The sequence below is a fragment of the Castor canadensis genome, chromosome 12 (genome assembly GCF_047511655.1).
Source record: "Castor canadensis chromosome 12, mCasCan1.hap1v2, whole genome shotgun sequence".
Taxonomy (NCBI): Eukaryota; Metazoa; Chordata; class Mammalia; order Rodentia; family Castoridae; genus Castor; species Castor canadensis.
In genome coordinates this window covers 90771530-90789830 of record NC_133397.1, presented here as the reverse complement: position 1 = coordinate 90789830, position 18301 = coordinate 90771530, and the positions used below count along the sequence as shown (strand labels likewise).

Below are 18301 nucleotides of genomic sequence, written 5' to 3'. Positions count from 1 at the left end.
CCAATGTTGGGTGCATATATATTAATAGATGTTATGCTCTCTTGATGGATTGATCCCTTTATCAATATGTCTCTTTTTATAGTTTTTTAATTTAAAGTCTGTTTGGTTTGGTATAACTATAGCTAACCTGCTGATTTTTTATTTTCATTTTCATGGAATATTGTTTTTGGTTTACATGTGTCCTTGAAGCTGAAATGAGTCATTGAAGGCAGCATATAGTTTGGTCATTTTTTTTCTCCTTAATCCTCTCAGTTACTCTATATCATTTATTTACATTTGAAGTGATGTTTAAATAAATGATGACTTCCAATTGCCATTTTGTTAACTTTTCTCTAGTTGTTTTGTTGATCCTTTGTTCCCATTTACATCCCATTTCTATTGAGATTTGGTGATTTTCACTAGTGGTATGCTTTGATACATTTCTCTTCATCTTTTGTATATGTATTCTTGTTTTTTTGTCAGTGGTTACCAGGAGGCTTACACAAAATATTTTGTTGTTATACTATAATATTTAAAGTTGATAAAACTTCAATCTTCAAAATTTCTGCACGTATACTCCTTTGCTCCTCGTTGTATTTTTTTTTCTTTTTCTTTTATTATTCATATGTGCATATAAGGCTTGGTTCATTTCTTCCCCCTGCCCCCACCCCCTCCCTTACCACCCACTCCGCCCCCTCTCTCTCCCCCCACCAATACCCAGCAGAAACTATTTTGCCCTTATTTCTAATTTTGTTGTAGAGAGAGTATAAGCAATAACAGGAAGGGACAAGGATTTTTGCTGGTTGAGATAAGGATAGCTATACAGGGCATTAACTCACATTGATTTCCTGTGCATGGGTGTTACCTTCTAGGTTAATTCTTTTTGATCTAACCTTTTCTCTAGTACCTGTTCCCCTTTTCCTATTGGCCTCAGTTGCTTTTAAAGTATCTGCTTTAGTTTCTCTGCGTTAAGGGCAACAAATGCTAGCTAGTTTTTTAGGTGTCTTACCTATCCTCACCCCTCCCTTGTGTGCTCTTGCTTTTATCATGTGCTCATAGTCTAATTCCAATTTGAGACAGAGTCTCAGAATGTAAATCTTCCTGTCTTAGCTATCTGAGTACTGGGGTCATTACAACCCTCCTGCCTCCCAAGTATCTGTGCTGGGATTACATGCATGTGCCACAGGGCCTGACACATTTTATGCTTTTGAGGTCACAGTGCATATTTTTATGTTGTGAATCCTTAAGGAATTTTTATAGCTATAGCTATATTTTTATAATTTTGGTTTTTAACCTTTATCCTAGAATTATAAGTGATCTAAAAACTACCATTACAGTACTAGAATAGTCTGAATTTGGTGATATATTCACATTCACCCATGAGTTTTATGCTTTCATCTGTTTTCATGTTACTAATTAGTGGCTTTTCATTTCAACTTGAAGATCTACTTTTAGCATTTCTTATAAAACAGGTTTAGTGGTAACAAACATTCTTCTTTTTTTTGTGTAGGGAGCTTTTAGTTTTTCCCTCATTTCTGCAGGTCATAATCCAGGTAAAGTATTTTTGGTTATAAGTTCGTTTCTTTTACCATTTTGAGTTTATCATCTCATTCTCTTCTGGCCTATGAGGTTCCTGCTGAGAAAGTCCCTGATTGCCTGGTATGTTTTTCTCTTGCAATTTTCAAAATTCTCCATTTGTCAATGACATCTGACAGTTTGATTTTAATATTTATTTGTGCAATGTTTGGTTGAATCTTATTGAGGTCTCTCAACTTCATGCTCCATTATGTTCACATTTTTTTCACAATTTGGGGATGTTTGCAGTCATTATTTCTTCAATTAGGATTCTGCTGCTTATTTTATCTCTCTTACAAAAATTCTGTTACATGAATATTATATCATCAATCCCATTGGCTTTCTTCATCCTTTTCTCTGTAAAAATGACTTCATGATTTCAAATTATCTGTCAAGTTTGTTTGTTCTTTCTTCTTCTTGATCTAGTCTGTGGTGGAAGCTGTCTGTTGTATTTTCTATTTCTGTCATTGACTTCTTCAGCTCCAAATTTCTGTTTGGTTCTTTTTTATATTTTGCATCTCCTTATTGGGACTTTCATTTTGTTCTTGTACTATTTTCTTGATTTCATTCAATTATTTATCTGAGTTGTCTTGTAGTTTTCTGAGATCCTTTAGAATAATTACTATAAATTCTTTATCAGGAAATTCATGAATCTCTAATTTTGGTGGGAGTCTGTTGTCATGAGTTTTCTATATTTCTTTGGTAGTGTCATGATTCCTGGATGTTTACTGTGATCCCCATAGTCTTGTGAAGGTGTCTGTACATTTCAAGAAGCAGTTACTTCTTCCATACATATAGATTGGGTACATTTCAAGAAGCAGTTACTAATTCCATACATATAGATTGCCTTCATTGGCAGCTCCATGTCTAGAGGGCTATTGTACAACTGACTTGGGAAGTTGGAATCCATGACATCAGCAACTCTTTGATCATTGTTGCAAGAGCTATGGGAGGTCTCTGGTGAACATGAGAACTGTGGTGCCCTTAGCAGTGCCTTTGTGTCCAATAGGAAGGAGCACCAGTGTGGACCATAGCTGAAGATATGAGTTGGTCAGCTTCAGGGCAGCTGCAGGCATGTTCAGGGTAATATGGACCAGTTATGGACTGTATAATAGTGAGTTCCATGGCTATGGGCAATGGCTGGATAGACTGTCAGCGCTCTTGGGGTGATGGGGACTAGCAGCATTGGAAATTCCTGGGTGCAGCGGCTAGCTGAGAGCTGGTAGCAAGGATATGGTCACCTCTGTGTGCCAGGGCATCTGGGGGCAGAGCTAGAGATATGCTTGCTTGTGCAGCTGCAGGGGTGAGCTGTGGGTGCAAGAATGGAGATGAAAATGACAATACCTGTGAAACCAAAAGGTGTGGGGGGGTGCAGCTCTGGGAATTGGGGAAGGAGTGTGGTTGTGGCTCAGACACCTGAAGACTGCAGAGGTGAAAATATCCTAGGCTCTAGGTGGTGAAAGCTGCAAGGGATCTTCTGTGGCTGTGCTGGCTATTAGTTTCCTCCCCAGTAAAAGCTGCTGAGTGTTTAGTGTAAGAAGCCACTGGGGTCCATGACAGGAAAAGCAGCAGGGTCCACAGTTGTGAAAGCTATGGAGTAAATGGCAGCCACAAGCTTATTGGGGTCTTTGATGAAGAAGTCTGCTAAAGTCTTGTGCAGAGCAGGTTATTGTTAATGACAGTGACTCCTGTCGCATCACTGATACTGATAGCCCTATTACTCTTCTTTGTTCCCAGTGGTTTCACATGTCTCAGCTATGCCTGTTTCCTCAGTGAGCTGGGTGAGGTGAAACTCATCATTGGAGAGTTCTTTGAAAGGTGCAGGAAGCTACTCATTCACTTGACTTTCCTTTGTCCTGCAAGAGGTACTGGTGAGACAGGGCAAATTCTCTCTGTGCTGGGCACTGTTGGTGTGGGGTTTGAGATGATGCATGCAAAATGAAACTGATATTGCTTCTGATTTTCTAGGATAAATCTTGGTTTTCTCCTTCTACTGCATTGCTGTACCTTCCTAAGTGTACCCCTGAGATTTTCTAGCATCATTTTCACTCGTGGGTAGCTGGCAACTTGTTTTTCTTTGCAGTGAGGAGGTTGGGTCTACTATTTGTCATCTTGCTAATGTCACTGTCCTACATCTAATTTCTAATGGAGTGATTTTTGTCATCATACTAAAAGGAAATACATTTTAGCTCACCTTATCTCCATACCCTGCAATGCATTTAACCTCTGGATGTTGAATGCAGTCATCGTAATGTATGAAACTCACATTTGTCTAGTTTAATGTAACTTTCCATCTTCCTTCACTTGTGCAAAGACCTTCTTTCAAAAAACAGAATTCATGTTTTAACAGTCAACATATACGCCCCTAATGGTATTACTAATTTAACAGTTCCTTCATCACCTTAGTACAGTGTGAACTATCAAAACATTAACTATTGAAACTCTAAATTATTTTTGCTGATCAAGGAGTGTACACTTCATCTTGAATAGTGAGTCACTTGAAAATACTGACAGTGTTGATGAATCTTTCCAGAAATCTTCTTTAAGTAGACACCAACATTCTTTGCAGTTGATATTTATTGTTTTGATTGACACATAAGAATAAAAATTGTGCACAAATGGCTCAGCATTTACCATGCAATGCTTTTGTACACGTGTATATTGCAGGATGTTGTAGCACATGATGACTCCAATGGGGACCTACCCACAAATCCCTGAGAGAAAGGTAGACACCTTGCTGAAGCTACAGTAATAAGTACTCCTTGGATTATAGGTAAATGGTGCAGACATGTGGTCACTGCACTATAGCTTTTTAAATTTTTCCTTCAAAAGCTACTCAAGAGAATTAGCAACTCATAAAGGGTGCTGCTCATATGAAAACCCCCATATTACTTTAAAAGGCCATCCTGTTATCATGGTCAGCTATTTGAAGCATTTGCATTTTTCACAGAACAGCACAAACTGCAAGCTAAGTCTCATATAAAATCGAGTCCAATGTTTTTGATAACTGTGCTTACATGTCACACTAACTTCATACAGTTGTTAAATACAACTGTTTTTCCTAGGAAGTAATTAAGGAGCTTTATTCAAGAAACCCTATAGGTCAGGGATGATGGTACATACTTGTAATCCCAGTTACTTGGGAGGCTGAGGCAGGAGAATCCTCAGTTTGAGGCTACCAAACTAAAAAACATTAAAAAAAAAAAGAGGGGACTGAGGGCCTGGCTCAAGTACAGTTCAAGCAACAAAGCACTTACCTAGCATGCACAGAATCCTGGGTTCAATCCTCAGTAGCAAAAAGAAGAGAAAAGCCATACTGATTCTTCAGCAGCATTCAGAGTTTATTGTGATCCCTCTAAAATATTATTCAGAATATTCTTAATAATGAAAACTATAGCAAAGAAACCATGAAAAGATGCTCAATACTGTGTCATTAGAGAATTAAAACCTAAAACAATAATGAGATATATACTATACATGCCTATTAGAATCACTGAAACAAAAAACACTGACAACATCAAATGCTGGTGAAGACGTAGGGCAGTAGGAACTCATTCATTACTGCCATGAATGCAAAATGCTATGACCACTTTTGAAGACTGAGTTCTAATGTAACCTGTGAACTTTGATCAATAAATAAATAATCAATACTGGCTTATCATAACAAAGGTTCCACACCAATACAAGATGTTAAAGGAAAATTGAAGTTTCGGAGGGAGCTATATTTTCTGTTAAATTTTCTTCTGCTACTTTTTCTGTAAACCTAGAACTTCTCTAGAAAATTAGACTACACTATTCTTTTTAAGTAAATGCAGTAAGTTTTGCATTTGTCTCCAGTAGTGCTCAGTTCATGTAATTATATTGGGGCTGGAAATGTGTTATTTTTGTCCCCAGAAAGAAAACAGACACATATGCAGTCTACAGCCTCAGTTTCTCAGTTTGCTGCACAAAATATATAAATGAGATTGTCACTAGGAAACATTCAATTTTTGTATTAGATTTTAATCTGTATATCTTGCCTCCCTGATGGAAGGTGTGGCATATTTGGATAGGTGTCTCTGGGAAACTAAACCATTTTATTTCCTTAAGATCTTAAAAATGAGGTTAAACTGTGTTGGCTGAGTCTAAATGCCCTCTGACTTGGACTAAAAGCAAACCAAGGTCACTTTCTGGCTTGTGATTCTTTTAAAGTAGCTTTTCTATCTGATTGTCACTCTTGTGCACTGGATTTAAATAGCAGAGTTAATAACTTCTTGATTTTCTTAAGGATTATTGAAAAACATTAGGATAAACAAGAATAAAAAGGGGCTGGAGATCATCTTTCAATCTCATGAAACACCTGACACAGTTTATCCTTCTAGCACAGCCAAAGGCTCTGAAATTATTTCTGACTATTTTTTTAAAAAGAAAAGGAAAAAAGAAACACTTGACCGAAACTTGTCAAAATGAATCAAAGCATGCTAATCTTGGTATGAATTTAAAAAGAGAGGAAAATTATGAGACATCATTCTATATACCAGATTACTCCAAATATTGCATTTTTTGAATAAGAAAGTATCAGAAAAAAGAATTACTCTCTTACTACAGTCATTTTCTCTTATATGGGAGGTAATGATATATGTCTTAGGAGACAAGAGTGTGGGTCAGAGATTGAGAAAGTGATTTCATAGACCAGAAGTGGGTGTTCACTTGCGTTCATTCCAAGATGCATCAATAAAGATCTAATTTGTATTTTACGTTATTTAGTTTAGTTAGATGACCTGAATAAGATACAAAATGTGAAAAAGGCTATTCTCTACAGGGATTGAGACTATGCTCTGATGTCTTTTAGTAAATAGAACTTGGTAGAAGCTTTTGTGTAATTTTAGCTTGGTTCTCCTTCCCATACTTGCTAGATTTGTCTTTTTAAAAATGTTCCTGTCTTTTTTTTTTTAAGGATGTGATGGTAGAGGATGAAAATAGCAGCAGTAATACAAATCTGATACAGTAAATACTTTTAACCATGTAGTTTAAATTATATCTGGTAACTTTAAACAATTTAATTGAAGAAATGAGACTAGATAGATAAACTGTGACTATAAACTATGTACAGACATGTTTTGAATCTTCTCACAAATAAATAAGTAGGATGGCTCTTGCACTCAGGATCTTGAATAAAAACATACATACACACAAGCACAAAACATACTCATAGAAGAAAAAAATAAGCATGGAAATTCATTCTAATAGTTGGCTTCACGAACATAACTTCTCTCCTGTTCCAGTAGCTACAGCTGGCCAAATAAAACATTGCTGTTCTACTAGGATACGGCTGGCCAAACAGAAAGCCACTGGTGAGTATACAGCCTTCTCCATGAAGTCCCCTGTGTCAAAAATTGTTATAGAGGTTTTTTTTTGTTGTTTAGGACATTTCCAGTGTGATGTAAATGACAAATGACTAGCAAAACTAAGGATCTAGGTAAGTAAGGAAATCAGTTGCCTCCTGAAAAGATCCAAATAGGTTCAACAGCCTTTTGAAGGCAGCTTTTTACTACCTAATTGAATGTGCTTATATTCTCTAATGAACTAGGTATTACTTTTTTAGTCAGCATGAATTCACATAGATGGATCCTTAAAGAAGTGAGGGGGAGGGTGGAATTCAGAATTTTAGTTAGAAATATTTTCCTTATTCTTAAGCATACCAGACTTAATTTTATGTTTACCTTCAAATAACTGGCTGAGAATTTTGTGACCAGGTGAATCAACATAGCAGATAGTTTGACAGGTCTTTTTACAACTGGTTCTTTAAAAGTATTAACCATGGAGTAAACAGTCATTTGATCTTTTTCTTATTTTTTTTTGTAAAAGTTGCTATGTATGCTCCTTTTCATAAGGATTTCAAATGTGTCTTTAATATAGCCAATAATTGTATTTTACTTATAATTATTAAGTATTCTAAATATATACAAAATACAGTAAATGGTAGAGTTATATGTTGTTACTACCTAAATCAAACACATGTGGGCATGAGTTGTGTACTGTATTTCTGAAATGGTGGGAGTACAAATTAAAAGAAAATGAAACTTCAACAAAGTTTTCATTGTTTTTTATACCCTACTCCCAAGTCCAGGAAAGAAGGTAAAATGAAAAACCTAGACACCTCCCTATGAGAATGACATCCAACCACACAAGAATGAATTACCACAAGTCTTAAAATAGTAGGAACTGTAAGTAGGAGATGGAAAACTTTCTATTAGGAATGTCTTTCAGCTGAAAAAACCTAGTATGTAGGTGGATAGCAGAACTACTTAACTTGCTGGTCCTTGATGATCCTACATTGAAATGTAGGAACTTAAATAAGTTTTCCTCACACCATATCTTCCAATTAGAACTCAGGAACTTATTTTTTTCTGGTCCAGCTTTTGTATTTTCTATTCTAATTAAGCAAATTCAACTATAGTCCTGTCTCAATTAGGGGAGCCTCCAAGGTGAAGAGGTTGTCAAAGGAGACAAGACACACTGTGGTAAGAATTTAAGAACTGGGATTGAGAACGTTGTCATCTTCCAGTATTATCTTGAGTAGCATCTGTCATGCCACGCATCTCTAAGCCACACAGGAGATTCATCATTTTGTCACAGTTGCTTTTTGGTTATTTAAATATATATTTTCTAGCTTATCAGCTGTTTATTACACTTGAGTGACTTGGATCTTTTATAGATATCAAGTCAAACCCTCAAAAGCTAAAAGACATGTCGCCATCATGGAAAATATCTAAAACAATGTTTATTAGAAAAAAGGTTTAATATTTCAAATCAGTAGCATTTTTGGAATGTGTGTACATAAATCAATATAAGTAAGTGGTCATCTCCTTCAGACTCATCTTTGTAGAAAGCTAAATATTCAATAATCAACTTGAAAAAGGCACCATTTATTTATCCAATGGATATGTAGGGAATTGAAGACAAAGTTATATTTCCCAGTAGAGTTCCACTATCATTTGGCTGGACAAATTAAGTGACAGGAGTGCATTAAGAAAATTATTCAACTCCACAGTCCCAGTGGGATTCTTCTGGTCCCTGTCACAGCCTCTACTCCGTTCGGGAAGTAGCCTCTCTGTCCTTCACAAGCAAGTCTCATTCCAGCCTCTCTGCCTTTGAGTGTGTTTTGCCTTGCAGCTGAAAAGTCTTCCAGCTTCTTTCTAGTTATCCAAATCCTTGATAATCCTCCTACCAAAATTAGGTCACACTTTCTCCCCAAAACCTTCCCCAGTTTCTCTGCTATTTACTTCTTTGTTATCTAAATTCCTTTAGGAAAGATAGCTTGCCCCCTCCTGCTTAACACTAGTGATTCAGTGTTTGGAATCCTCTCTGTACAGGGTGACTTAGCCTTCTCCCCTAAAGGAATCATAAAGCCCAGAGACACTTCCCTCCCACCTTTGTACACACTCAGCTCCACATCCCTCCATGGTCCCTCCTTAGCCCTTCTTGCCCATCACCCACAGTGCAAATGTAGAATAGTCCTTAGAATTAATTGTCTGATAGGCCTTGAGAAATAAGTCAGGAGACTAAAGGGCTGTATAAAAAGTCTGCAATGGTGAAAATAAAACAAGACAACAAAACAGAGCACCCCCAAAATAAACAAAATCTTTTAATCAATTAGAACTTACAATTTAATGTAAATTTCAGTTTTAAACAGTTTAACCTAATGAGGTCATTACTATTTTGTTAACGTTTATATTTTCATCTCTTTTACTAAGTAATACTTAGCCTCTAAGTAATTAATTTGGTGATGAAACAATATGTGACTTAAATAAGTGTCATAGTGAAGAAATAATTCAGTAGAACTTTATCAAAAATTGGTAATGTGTCAGGAACTACGTCTGGAACAGATAAAATGAGAGGAATGTAAACAACCATATGGCAATATGAAGGTCAGGACCTTGAAGGATTTTTCTAAAACATTTCCTAACCCTAAGGTTCAGAAGACATCTAGAACCGAGTACTCCCATCCTCTTTTCCATCTATGTGCTTAGGTTCAGTGTGCAGGGAATTGTCACTTCTGCTGAATGTAGTCCAGCATTAGCCTATCTTTATGCTCTATCTAGGTCTTATCTTCTTTCTGGATGGGGCCCTACCCATCATCCTGACCCTAATGAGTTGCTCCTTTCTCTGACCTCTTTTGGCCCTTACAATCTGTACCTCTCTTTACCCCTTAATTCCTGAGTATCAGTCCTTTTTGGGTACTTTTTTGCTAACTTTAAGTTTGCAAGTTCAGCACATCAGGGCACATACCTGCAATTCTATGTGCATTCCTCAAGGTTCAGCAAGGTTGGAAGGCATAAAACTGTTCTGTTACTATATGCATGCCTGGAAAGGTGAAAGAATCATGAAACATGATATTCAGTCAGATATATATTTTAGTTGGACTGTATGGTGGCTTTAGGCTGTTGCCTTCTCCAGCTGTGAGCTGTGAATTTTGCAGTTTGTGGGAAGAGGCTAATTCTTACTATAGGCATAGAAATATGAGGGTTTGTGGCAGCTGAATTGCCTTGCAGAAAGTGGAAAGGTGGCAGGTCTGTCATGTACAACCACACTTAGGGACCCTGTTGATGGAGTTATGATTACAACAGCCTTTCCAGGGAGCACTTGGTGATGATGGTAAGTTCCATGTGTGTTTTACAGGTGATGAAAGAAGTGACAACATTTACTTGAATTGGATAGAAGGCAGGTGGAAGAGGTATCTGCAAAAGAGTCTTGAAGGGTTAAAATAGGAAGAAAACCAGAAAATATGACATTACAGAGCCAAGAAAATGTAAACTTCATGAAGGTAAGTTCTAATGATGGTGAAAGACTGGGAAAGATATCGTCAGAGAGAGTTCAGGGAAGGGAGCAAATATTCAAACTTTCTCTTCTAAATTTCTGATCACATTTCATAACAACTCATGCCAATCTCAGGAATTCATTGTGCAAGTCTGGGAAACCATCAACATTTTTCAGTCCTGTGTATTGCAATTTAAAAATTATTCTCAACCAAATCACCTTTGTCAATCCTGTTCAGCTCCTTTCAACTGACTCTACCCTGCTTCCTTGCCATGGGGGTGCAGCATCTCTGGTTTGTTTCCATGGCCCCCTTGCCCTTTGGTCTTGCTTGTTTTGTTCAGTGGGAAGAACTGTCAGGAATTCAGAGGGACCCAAGACAGTGACTTCAAGTCATCCATGCATCCTCTTTTTCCCTTTGTCAGGGCTGAATTTGATGTCTGTTCCTTTCTTTTATAGAGGTCATGGATTCTCCTGTTACATTCACCTTGACCCTAACACCCAGTGTGGGGTTTTTTCCTTGCTATGGTGAGCTCCAGAGTACCTGGCTCTTCTTTCTTTCCTTACATTAATCCTATCCCACTGTTGTAAATAGTTCTTCATTAACCTTTCCTCAGTTTCCCCTGTGTAATCTATCCATCTCCTGCTGGGACCCTGACTGGCAGCCCAAATTGTCACACCCCTGCTCATGCCAAGATAAATGAGAACTATCAGTCAGCCACCTTTTTAGTCATTACAATTAATGTATTTCAAGTCATTTGAGTTTCATTATCTGAAGCGCTACATAAAATAATGTGCTGTGCACAAGTTACTCCCTGAATTTCATTTAATTAAGAAAAAGAAAAACAGATATGAGGTGTTGTTTTAAGCTGATATTTTTTCAAAGCTTTAATTCTTCTCCAATCTGAATCTTCTCACTTTAATTTGGACTTAAGTTTTCATGTTATTCTATGAGATTTAGGACATCATTTAGGTGCACATGCATTTACAATAAAGCTCTTTCAAAATATCTTTTTATATTTTAATTTTCAATTCCTAATATTTATCTGCTATACTTTCTATGTAGCAACCTATGATATTTTCTTAATGTTTTCTTTTTGCTTCACTTTGAGCATTATCTTCCTATCTCTTTGCTTTTCCCCCAGCCTAGCTTCTCTCATATGTATGCCTTTCATGACCTCTGTCTTCTTCCTTGACTTCATTAGAGATATTCTGAGTCAAATTTAGCCTATCTCTTTCATTCAGTTTAGATCATTTGAAAAAGACACAGAAAGAAATCTGTACAAACTGCCCTACTGTCATCCAGGATCTGACCGTGTGTATCCTGGACTGAGGAAGGGTTAATGAATCACATGCTATCCAAAACTGAAGTCATTATTCTCATGTTGTTTTTTCCCAGTGGTTCTTTGAGTAGGATATCTACTGCTTATTTCCACACATGTAAGTACTACAATTTCAGATTTCTTTCAACTGTCAGCAGCTCATTCTACACACAGCTACATGTCTTTGCAATGTGTGTGTGAGCATGTGAGTACATAACAAGCTTCCATTTTTTTTTCTTAGAGAAAAAAAAGGTTTTCATGATTATATGAATTATTTGGACTTGGTGTAAAATTTCACTGAAGGGCTCTGTATGTCAAAGAACATCACACACAATATTATCTTGGCATCTGTGGCTGCCATAATAACTGCCCGTGTTGTATTAGTTCCTCAAGTGATAGAGATAAATCACTTTTGGAGGCCCTATTCATTCTTATTTTTAACAGACAGTTTGGGTTTTATTAATATACTTTGTGTTTTAGGAAGAAGCAAAACAGAGGATGAAGTATTTTATCAAATGCAAATCTATGTTTTCCTTCCTAAGGAAGGGCTGAAAACTGGGGGTTATAAAAAACACATAACTAATATCAAGTTAATACCATTGAAACACAACTGCTATATAAACAGTATTTATATTAGCTGTCACAAAAAAAGGAAGCAACCATAAGCTGTTGTTGTTGAGGATTATTTTAAGTGAGACTCTAGGATTTCTGAAACTTGAATTGCTCTTTCAGTAAATTAAAATGCCATTTATCATTATCATCAACATCAAACATCACTCCTCCAGTACCATCTCTGCTGGGAGTCTCACCAAACAAGGTCAAGGGAAATGACAATTCCCTTCTGAAGCACACAGTATGCTAATGATATGCACAGACATCAGCCAGCACAAGGTGTAGCCTCTCACACCGTCTAGCCACTTTCCCCAAATGCAGTGAAGGAAGCCCACACTACCCAGGATTGACATCCCCACAGATGTAAGGAGTTAGTGCTAGACTGAGGGTCAAATATTTGTTTAGAAATAAGAAATGTTAATATAGTATCCACTGGTATAAGTAGGTGTACCTCAGTGGAAGACAATCTGTTGTCACTTATTTAAGTGAAAAATTTACAATTTTTTTGACTCGGTAGTTCCACTTTTAAGCATCTTTATCCTACAGACAAACTTGGGAGCATTTATTTAATGAAGCATGGTTTATGGGAAAAAAGAAACATTTAGTATAAGCTCATGTTTATCACTGGGGCTTGCTGAATACACTGGACTGTATCTCTACAATGCAAGCAGTGAAGAAATTCTTTGTGCACAAAGAACTGCAAATGAAAACAATCAGGTACAGAGCAACATGCAGAGTATGCTGGGTTTTGTTTTTCTGGTGAAGGTAAAAATAAAAATATGTAGTCAAACAGGTTACTCCAGAGGCACCTGAACATCCATGTTTATTGCGGCACTATTCACAATAGCCAAGTTATGGAAACAGCCAAGATGCCCCACCACTGACGAATGGATTAAGAAAATGTGGTATCTATACACAATGGAATTTTATGCAGCCATGAAGAAGAACGAAATGTTATCATTCACTGGTAAATGGATGGAATTGGAGAACATCATTCTGAGTGAGGTTAGCCTGGCCCAAAAGACCAAAAATCGTATGTTCTCCCTCATATGTGGACATTAGATCAAGGGCAAACACAACAAGGGGATTGGACTATGAGCACATGATAAAAGCGAGAGCACACAAGGAAGGGGTGAGGATAGGTAAGACACCTAAAAAATTAGTTAGCATTTGTGGCACTTAACGCAGAGAAACTAAAGCAGATACCTTAAAGCAACTGAGGCCAATAGGAAAAGGGGACCAGGAACTAGAGAAAAGGTTAGATCAAAAAGAATTAACCTAGAAGGTAACACCCATGCACAGGAAATTAATGTGAGTCAATGCCCTGTATAGCTATCCTTATCTCAACCAGCAAAAACCCTTGTCCCTTCCTGTTATTGCTTATACTCTCTCTTCAACAAAATTAGAAATAAGGGCAAAATAGTTTCTGCTGTGTATTGAGGGGGTGGGGAGGAGAGGGAGGGGGTGGAGTGCGTGGTAAGGGAGGGGGTGGGGGCAGGGGGGGGAAATGAACCAAGCCTTGTATGCACATATGAATAATAAAAGAAAAATGAAAAAAAAAAAAGAAAAAGAAGAATAGTTTCTGTAGAAAAGGAAAGTCAGAAAGAAAGAAGTGAGTCAGAGGGTTGAAAGGTTGAAGGCAATGATTTTGGTAGGCAAAGTAATTTGAGTTATGAAGCAATTAAATCACAATGAGGTTGGATATAATCAACCCTCTCCACCCCTCATTTCTCTACCATGACATGTACTGGAATGGCAGCTTCAGTCTTTATTGGGTCAAGGACACATGTGATAGGGAAAATAAACTACAAAATGCTACAAAGAGAGACAGGTAGAGAAAAGGGTTGCTTCTTTTTTCCCAGTGACAGTGAAGAGTGCCTGGTCATAATTTTACATGTATGGGACCAGTAATGTTTAATACATCAATTTCTAAATGCAAACACCACATAAAGGCTGTCTCTCTGTTCAACATGGACCACACCCAGTGTTTTGTACCTACAAAACAATTGGCCTAGGGCTTCCTGAGTTGCCATGTCAAAATCATTGGCCACCCTGCTTAATTTTCTGCCTTCTGTAAGACCAAATATAAGGAGACGCTAATGGAGAACAGGCTTATTTTATTCTTACATAATGTACTTTGGAGTGATATCAGGCATTGTGTTTTCCCTCTGGAGGCCATGACAGAAGCCTGCTGTGGAGAAGGTTCTTGGAAGACCCACTGCTCTCCACAGCTGGAATCTCTGGAAATTATGTTAAATGTCCAAATGTGGCATGGTCCATTTCAGTAAGAAGGTGTTTTCAGTTCTTCTAGCATTCCCATATATACCCTAGCATATAGGAGGGTGTGTGCACTAGCCTAATACATAGATCTTTACCTACATTTAACTCCCTACAGTGGAACTGAAACTATTCCTTTCTTGATTCTGGGAAGGACATCTGAGAGATGACATGTTTAATGACTGTGGCCCCAGAGTACCCCCAATTGTCCCATACTCACAATTTAGTCCCACTCCTAAACTCACAGACAGACCATTTAATCTCTCCTCTGTGGTTCCCACTGGGAATCATGCTTACAAGTTTCTCTGGTTAATTGTTTTTCTATTGGTTAGAACCACTTAACACTTGGTGAAGGAGGAGATGATTGTCTACCAACTCTTCCGGGATTGACACATAGTGATTTCAGACTAGTGACCATTACACTTGGCATTAATCATACCCCTCAACCCAGAGGCCAAGGACCCAATTACCCCAAGGCTAGCGGGCTTCCCTGAAGTGAGAAGCTGGCCTTTCCCCTCAGCGTTCAAACTCACTAACTAGGCAAAACCAGGAGGTTAGCAGTGCTATTTCCCAAATGCAGCCAGGTGAAAGGATAAAGAGATTCAGTCTCTGGGGCTGTTAAATTTTGGTCTAAATTTTGTAAAATAATAAACAAATATTTCTCAGCCTATTTATATTTTGCACCCAAACATGAAGCACATCGCTTGTGAAGAATGTGTAAATACTTCTGAAGACCCTCCTCCACCACAGCCTAGTAAATGGAAATCTTTGTAGCTTGTTCAGCTTGACGGGGCTCTCCAGGCTGTGGCCACTTTGACATTTACCTTGGAGGGGATTTCACAAGGTGGGCCCACCTGAGTGTTATCCTAGGCCAGAGCCAACTGAGTTCAAAATGTAGTTGAATCATATGAAATTGTCCATGTCTGAATATTTTTGACTTACAAGAACATAAATTTCATATGGTTCAATCTACTTCCTCTCAAAACAAAACTTCCATACTAACCCCTAGCTACATATAATTTGCATCCCATGTATACTATTTGCAAATTGGTATAATTCTTTAAACACATTTTCTTATTGGAAAAAATTGTACCTCATCAAGGAAATAAGATCAGTAGTGAATAAAACTTTATATTCTTGACTTAGGCAAATCTGAGTCTAAAGGTCTTGGATGGGTTGTGACTTTTCTGCTCAGCCTCCATTTCTCACCCATGCAATATAAGAAATAGTACCAAACTGTCATGTGAGAAGTTATAGGTGTGAGGAGGAAGCTTTCAGTAGAATGCTTGGCACACAGGAAGTGCATGCCAGGCAATAAATGTTTGCTTTTATTTTCTTCCTTCTCCTCCTCTTTCCTACTCCTCTACCACTTTTCCCTGATACCAATGCATTAATAATAAACACAGTGAACGAAAGGAAATATAACCAGACCAGATGCCTATGCTTACATAGATATGCTTATAGCTTAGTCTTGGTATGCACTTTTCTATATTTTGTTTTTAAAGTAAATATTGCAATTCATATATAAGCTATATGTACCATGCTTCTGGGTCAGGAGTTAGCAAACGATGGCCAATGAGCAAAATCAAATCCTTTGGCTTATTTTGCAAATAAACTTGCATTAGAACACAGTTGTTATGAACTGAATTAACCTTAAAATTCATATGTTGAAGTAGTAACCTCCAGGGTATCTGTATTTGGAGATAGCACCATTAAAAGGGTAATTAAGGTTGCAGAAATTGTAAAGTTGTGGGAGTTGTAGGAAGGGCTCTAATCTAATAAGACTGTTGTCCTTTTAAGAGGAGGACAATGTATCAGGCATATGCACACACAGAAAAGCCATTTGAGGACACAAGAAGCTGGCCATCTTCAGGCCAAGTAGAGAGCTCAGAAGAGACTGATCCTATGACTTATAGAAAAGGTATGTGTTTTGTCAGCATTTCACATTACCATTTTTCTTTTTGAAAAGTGCTGTCACCACTGTGGGCCAGCAGTATGTGGTGTGTGCTTCATGGGTATCACTTCCCTGACAATGGACACTGATTTGAATTTTGCTCTGACTTGCATATGACTACTCTTATTATCAAAATGAATCTGCAATCTAAAACTCTTTCTTCGTTCATAGATGAGACCTCAAATGTCTTATGAATTATTCCCTTAATTTTCCATAAACATTGCTTCAAAGGATCACTTTTTTACCTTGAAGCAGGGTCTCACTATGTAGCCTAGGCTAGCCTTGAACTTGTGATCCTCCCACTTCAACTTCCCCGGGGAAAAAAAAAAAAGTGAAAATATCTCTTTTGAATTCACAATTTGTACCTCCTGTTGATACTCTCTCATGTTAATTTGCTTGATTCAAATTTTGGTCTCTTTTCTCTGGATCTGGATTTAACAGACCATTCTACATTCCTGGGTAAGGCCTAGTAACCTATGTTCTTTTTAAATGGCCTTTTTTCCAATGACCCAAACTTACAAACCAACTCTGTTGTCACTCCTATCCATGATCCTTGGATTCCTACACCATGCTTTTCTCTATTTCACTAGTAAGGAAGTTGTATCGATCTTGGGTTACCATGTTAGGGATGGAAAGTCTGTTCTTGTATTGGACTCGCACAATATACTATTGGTATTCACTACCCTTTCATATTATCCTTGCCCAAAAGACACATTAATGCTTTCAGTCTTTGTACAGTATTCTGTTTCTATAGAAATACCTTAATTTAGGGATATGCTGTTCTTCATTTCTCTTTCAAGTTGGTCCTTAGAACAGCTGGGAAAATTGATTGATTCACTCTTCCTACGAATATCCATTGTATAGCTATTATATAACAGGCATTCTTCCCAGCACTGGAGATTCAAAATAAACAGAACAATACATGGAAAAAAAACCAGTACAATATGTCAAATACTTCATGCTGACAGAGTCCAGGGGGAAAGCAAGGGAGAGGGAATGAGAGTGGTGAGATGGAGTGTGAAAGCATTCTGTAATATAAAAAATGCTCTCACTAAGAAGACTAAACCATGTGACAGTTGGCCTATAAAGACAATTTGGGAAGATGACTCTAGGTAGAGGAATAAAACAGTGCTGAATATCAAGGAGGAGGGGGACACACTGCTGAAATGTTTGAGAGGGTTTTTGTAGGCCAGTATGGTAGATGCAGGAGGACCAATGAGGGAAGTAGAGGAATGTGAGGTCAGAGAGGTGATGGGGGCCAGATGGCGAATGGCTTTGAGGTCATGATAAGGACTTTGGCCTTTGGCCAGGGGAAGATGAGAAGTAATTAGAGGTGTTAGGTTAATGAGCAGACGACCTGTCTCAAGGTTTATCAGCATCATCCTGGTCACATTGGGGAAAAAGGAAAGATGTGAGCTGAAATATCAGTTGTGAGGCTATTGCACTCATCCTGGAAAGGGTGAAAATAGCTTGGGTGAGAATGGGTAGGTGAGGTATCAGATTCTGGAAAGAGTCCAAAAGCAGAATGTGATAACTAATAATTGAGATAGAGAGTGAAAGGAGTTCTTCTTCAAATTTTTTTTGGTAATGTATAAGTGCAAAGATGATTTTGATACCATGAAGAAAAAGGAGTTTGATGGAAGTAAAATAGGGCTTGGTTCAGAATATGTTAAATTTTAACAGATCTATTAGAAGAGTCCTGCTATCAACCCTCTTTGGACTTACTGTGTGGAGAGTCTGATACTCCAGGGTGTGAGTGTCTTCAATAACATTAGTTTGCCAGACA

The 18301-nt window shown here is 37.7% G+C and overlaps 1 long non-coding RNA gene across 8 annotated transcripts in view; it reads left to right on the top strand.

Annotated features, from left to right (window-relative positions):
• The window catches only part of LOC141414888 (uncharacterized), a 110624-nt gene that overhangs the window by 76938 nt on the left and 15385 nt on the right, over positions 1-18301 (top strand). For 4 of the 8 annotated variants that reach the window (XR_012439846.1, XR_012439843.1, XR_012439848.1 and 1 more), the window contains 2 exons: positions 6960-7012; positions 10216-10360. This is a non-coding gene — a long non-coding RNA (uncharacterized lncRNA). Of the gene's footprint in view, positions 1-1279; positions 3420-6818; positions 6888-6959; positions 7013-10215; positions 10361-18301 lie in introns of those variants that run through there. The other 4 variants (XR_012439850.1, XR_012439845.1, XR_012439847.1 and 1 more) reach the window with 3 other exon arrangements.